Here is a 5,881-nt window from a genome sequence, read left to right on the forward strand (position 1 = left end):
TCTGTCCCATTCTTCTTGACTCTGCCAGGAGCATGAAGGAGACGATGAAGTATTTCTGAAGGGGGAAGCTCTCTTTTTAGCATTGGTAGCTGTGGCATAGTGCTGTGTATCCTGCTAAGTGCCTGCCGGGGATGGGGAGTCTGTTTTGTTTTGATTTTTTTTCACCCAAAATACATGCACAGAAGATGGTCAAACTCATTCGGCTCCACCAGCCCAACCTGGGCTGAGAAATCTTGGCTGGGGCTGTGTCTATACAGAGCTCTAGGTAGAGTGGTTCCTTGCTGCTTGCAGCCACGAGTGCCTGATGGTAGTGGTGTACTTGGCTATTTCCTCTCCTGCTAACCAACCAGCAAAGCTGGGCTTGCTTAACCCACAGGACACTTTGGCCCATGTGTTTTCTTTGTATTTTGTGTCAGCGGAGGCTTATGATAAAGATGCTTCCAGTAAGTTCTAGAGGAAGAGTTATTTCTTTTTGTGATTTCTGGTGTTTTCAAGATGTGTATATAGTTTCCCCTAGTGGCATGATAGATACCATGTGATTTGGTTTATTTTGATCCAGCAGTTCTTTCCAAGGCAGATCTCGCAATTAAGCTTTTAATTGGAAGTGGACTTGCACAAGAGCCGCAGGATGTAGGACAGTTTATAAAAATGCTTGAATGTCTACTAGGAAGAGAGGAGCTGCTGTGAAGGTAATGCAATGATTCCTTAGCAATATAGAGCTTGGCTGTTGTTGCTTCTTGTTTTCCTTTGCTGCTTAATACTTTACCGTGGAGATGAGATACTGAGTTTCCAAAACATCAGCTTTAGTCACTTGAGCTGACAGAGGCTAGCACGGTATCAGGAGCGCCCTGGGCAGCTAAGGCATTCCCGTTCTGTGCAATGGAAGACTCAGGTGCATATATAAAGCAGGCAGTTTATTATGTTGTATTATATTGGCATGTAACCTGTGGATGTGCAAAAAGTCAACTTCTAGAATACAAGTCCTCCTGTTAGATACTTATATCCTTTTGGAAAAAATGCCTCAGTTTGGTGTTTGTACTATGAGGTATTACTACTCACCATAAAGGCAACTAAACACTTAATTCTTTCATAGATTAGCTGGAGTGTAATTAGTTTTTCAAAGATCAGATCAATAAGTAGAACATGTTGATTTCTAAAAATGTCATGTATGCACATGTTCTGATTCACCTCTGATTTTCATGGTACAAGCTCCAAAAGCTGCGATAATGCTTAGGACTCCACCTTCAAGTTGGCGTATGCTACCTTGTGTGTGGGGTAGTGGGAGTAGTTTTTTTGTTTTCTTTTTTTCTTTTCCCAGCTACATATCAGACTTAGAAGACAGGAAAGTGTCACATTCTGATGGGAGAAATGTAGTTTTTTTGGTTTGAGATCCTTGTGTGAGAAACAAGGACTGGACAATGTCATGGCAATGATTAAAATTTGCTATGCCTTGGACCAGAGCTTAGCAACATTTGGAGTACTAAAAAGCTGTAAGTGCTAACACCAGCACTTGCACTGCATCTTTCATCTGAGAATCTCTCTATTCTTAATGAATTTTCATTGTGTCTCTGTGAGGCTGGTATTATTAGCGTCATTTTGCAGACAAGTAGATAAAATAAAATGCCTGTATAAGCACATTCAGCAAGCCAGAAAAAGGCAGGAATAAAACTCAGGAATACTAATGTTTCAACTTGTTTTGAGCTACTATCTTGTACTTTTTCTTTTGCCAGAAAAGAGACTAAAGGCATTAATTTTGGTATATCCCCCCCCCCTTTTTTATTGGGTTAGGCAGTGTGAAAGTGAGACATTATTATGCAACATATCTAAGCGTGCATGTGATACTTGAAAAAATGGTAATCAGATAAGTTGCTAGGCAACAGTACCCTGCCTTCAATTACCAAAAAGCCAGTGAGTTTGCTTTCATGATATAACGTGTGTTCTGTACTTCTCCATAAAGCAAGTGTAGGTGGAGTTTAAGAGTTGCTCCTTTTTAACTGACCTCCTGCTTAACCTGCCATATTGCGAGGTCAGATTTGACCCCAGTTTCAGAGAAAAGTATTCACAGAACCTGAAATCAACTGAAAAAATGTTAGATGAGCTCTTAAAGGTAATGAAGCATATGTAAGTGTGTATAAGTAAATAACCATTCCCTCCCATGGGTCTGTGGGTGTTTGATGGTTCAACAGCTTACGGAAAGTAGTCTGTAGCTCATCCTTGGGACCATGAAAAATAAGAAAATGAGTGAGAGATTTATGTTAGAAGGTAGGTGGCAGGGGTATGTGCCAAGCTGTGAGAACTCTTAAAACACTCATAGTGGCCCATTGGCCCAAAAACGTTGAGAGCTGTGGTAATGTATGAAAACCTGAATGTAAACCCAGCTGGTTCATTTTCATTGCATTAGCAGGAACAGAGTGGAAGGAACATAAGCAGGGATGAGTGTGTATGGAGGAAAAAGTGAGGGTCTAATAATGTAAGACAGATCTAGCAGCACGAGGGAATTTGATTGTGTGTTTGTTTGAAACCCAAGTTTAATTTCTTTTTTTTTTTTCTTAAAGACAGATTGCAGGGTAACAACAACAAAAAATAAAGACTCTTGGCAGTTATTCTAAACGCATTTCTGCTTTTGGTGATAAATAGCCACAGAAGGATTTGCAGATACTGTAGTTGTGTGGGGGTGCAGGCATCTGCCCAAGCCTCTTCAGCTATTGGGTGGCAGTGTGGCTGTTAAAAGAAATCTGAAACTCTGGATGTCTCAAGGCTTTGCCAAAAGTAGCGATAGGGGACTCACCCGGAGGTATCTGGAAAAGGATGCACCTAACCTTGGAAATCACTTGTTTTCCTCGGGTAACTACAAGTTGTTGCTTTACAGAGTTGTTTTTCCAATTATTTTGTTGTTGTTGTTGTTCCAGAAGAGAGGCATTTTGTTTTCAGGAGGTGGGGACTCTGTAGCAGTGCACGCCCTAGCTATCTCTCTGAGGTAACTCAGTCTTTTTGGGAAGGAAATTCAGCCAAACCTACCATGTTTTGTGCTCTGTCTACCAGTCTAGGTTCAGAGATGTTCAGATCCCAGCTGGTCTGTGTGCAGGTTCAAAAGTCCTCGTCAAAAGGTGTATTGGGACTTCAGTTGAAAGTGAAATCTGCATCATCCTCTGTGTAAGTCCTACCAGAGCAGGGTGAGTTTCTGAGAAGACAGATGCTTGCTTTCTGTTTCCAAATCTCATGCTTTTTTCCCAGGAGAATCCCAGATAAGTCACGGAGCAGCGTTGTGACTTGGTTGCTCTGTTGGACAGTTTATCACCGGGTAGTTATATGGACCTAAGCTTGCTTTTTTAGAGCACTTTGGAAATAATGAAGAAGTGTAAATACTAAAATAGACAGCTGAAGGAATGCACAAGTAACCACTTCCCAGTCAGGAATTTGCTTTCCTTTTTGTTTGCTTGTTCTTTATATTCTCATTTGATGAGCACTACTGCTAAATTATGCTAATGTGTGGTCCCCAACCTGCTGACACCAGGAATGTTGCTGTCTGTGTCAGAGGAACAGTCAGAGCATGGGCAAGTGCTGTTACGGGAAGCCTGAGTCTGGCCTAATAGTAGATTTTAGATGTTAACTATTTCTGTATATGCAACTGAGTGGTCACACCACTGTTGTTTTTTGTTTGTTTGTTTTTTCCCTACTACAAACTACACGTTTTTAGTCATTAGTATTTCAACACAGAAAGTTCATTTATATACAAAAGAAAAAACAAATCCCCCCTTTCTGAACAGCTTAAGCATTGTATTAATCGGGTGAGCTTTAAGGTCGAACCTTTATCTTCAGCTCTACCTCTCTGCTCACGTGTGTTACGACATGGTCTTTGCTAATGAAGAGTTTCTTCAATGATTATTTTCTTTCAAGTGTAGATACATGTGTAACTAAACGTATGGTTTCTCCAACACTTAGAGTTCATAGAAATGAAGTTTTTTGTGAAAAAGGAACTTCTTCCTGCTGGGAGGTAGCCTGTGAGCCTGAGAGATGATACAGCTGAGAACTAACAGGCATTAGGGTAGCATGGCGGTAGAATTCAGATGGCTGACGAGTTCCTTGGTCTGGCTCCCTGTGAAGCCCCGTGGGTGGCCTGAGTGCCAGTGCCAGGGAAGGGGCTGAATTGAGCGGGACTGCGTTGTCCTAAGTTAGGTTGGCTTGAAGCCTTTTGTAGTGTTCATATTTCTGCATTGAAGGAATTGGGAGTGTGTTGCAGTTGCTTATTTTGTATGATTTTGTTCCTCACTCCTTTACGAATCAAATTGTAGACAAATAGATCTGACTATGTAAAAAGTATTCTCCGTGTTCTTGTGATTCTAGGGAAACACTTTTTAAAATTTTGTTTGCGTGTGTCTGATAAATAGTTTAGTAGAAACCTATATCCAACTGTGACAAAACGCTTATAATGAAAATAGAATACGTGCAAATAATTTTTAGGAACATGAACTTTAGAACAATTTATACTAGAGCTAGCTAACAACCAAGTTCTTTCCCAGTTTGATGTACAATTACCTAGCTGTTAAAATAGCAACTATTTCTCATAAGAGAGACTCCAAAGTAGATGCAAGCCTCAGTGCATAAGCAGAAGGTGCTGAATGTGTCTCTATAATACCCATGTAACATTGATTTAATTAGTGGGTTTATGCTATTCATCACTCCATTAATCTTGGTGGGAAGGTTTTGTTGGGGGAGGATTAGTTATTTAATCTGCATTTTTAATTGAAGTGTTTTTGTAGTTCGGTGTTATCTAAATAAGAACAGTGTAGGTTGTTTTTTTTTGTTAAGGAAAACGTTTCTCCTGAATTCCTGTTGGACTTCGGTGCTCAAAAACTCTGAGATTCATTAGGATAATGTGAAGATCCCATTTGTTACACAGTCTGACACATAAATGTCCTTGTTCTAACTTCTTCACATGCAATTAATCCAGAAAAATGCAGTGTATAGACAGGCCCTTGGAGTGTAAGATCTGTGAGGCTGACGTGAGTACAATGTTAGATACTTGTGTGTTGGAGCTGGCACCTCAGGGCGTGACTTCTGTGAAAATCGGGAGTGTGGCATCCTAAATGTCAGCACTTCAAGAGAAGGAGAAGTACAGCCCCAGCTCACGGGCTCCGCTTGCTCGGGTCATGCGGCCGTGCTGCCCAAGCCCAGCACGGAGGTGAAAGGCAGTCGGGTCACTGGGGCGGGGGGAAGAGGCAGCGCCGGTGCCCCCAGGAACGGGCTGGGGTAGCAGGTGGGTGGCAGTGGCAAGGGCCCGCTTACCCAAAGGCCACGCTCTGTCCTGGAGTGGGGAATGGAGAAGAAGAAAAGTGTGATGATTGGAGAAGCGAGGAGGAGAGGAGGTGGGGGAGATAGGGAGGCAATGTTAGGAGAGGGAGGATGGGGATGAAAAGGGGTCAGCGGTGAGGCTTACTTCAAAAATTGGGGGATCAGCCGGGAAAATAGAGATAAAGCACTTTCTGGTAGACCCTTCAAGGGTTAACCGAGGCCTTAGCTGAGATGGTAGCAGTGAGGAACCTTTGGTCAGTGGTTCCAGTGAAGCTGCTCTGTGTGTTTGCTGTGGCTGAGATCCAAAAGGACAGTGGAGAGTCGAAAGGCTCAGCCTCACCAGAGGAGGGGCAGCTGCCAGGGAGCCGCCCTGGGCGAGAGCAAGGTACAGGTGCCTGCCTGGGGCTCTTAAGAAGTCAGGTCTTCCAGGGTCCAATGTACCAGAGCTAAGCTGTCCATACACATAGCTCTTTCAGTGTTTAAAGCCTCTCTTGCACTGTGCTTCATTAAGATTAAACTGTACTTCTTTGGTTTAGGAAGGCTGTCTGGTTGGTGTACTAGCTGTTGGTCACACGCACCTGGTCTGAAG

The sequence above is a fragment of the Aquila chrysaetos genome, chromosome 2, assembly GCF_900496995.4.
Source record: "Aquila chrysaetos chrysaetos chromosome 2, bAquChr1.4, whole genome shotgun sequence".
In the NCBI taxonomy this organism is placed as follows: Eukaryota; Metazoa; Chordata; class Aves; order Accipitriformes; family Accipitridae; genus Aquila; species Aquila chrysaetos.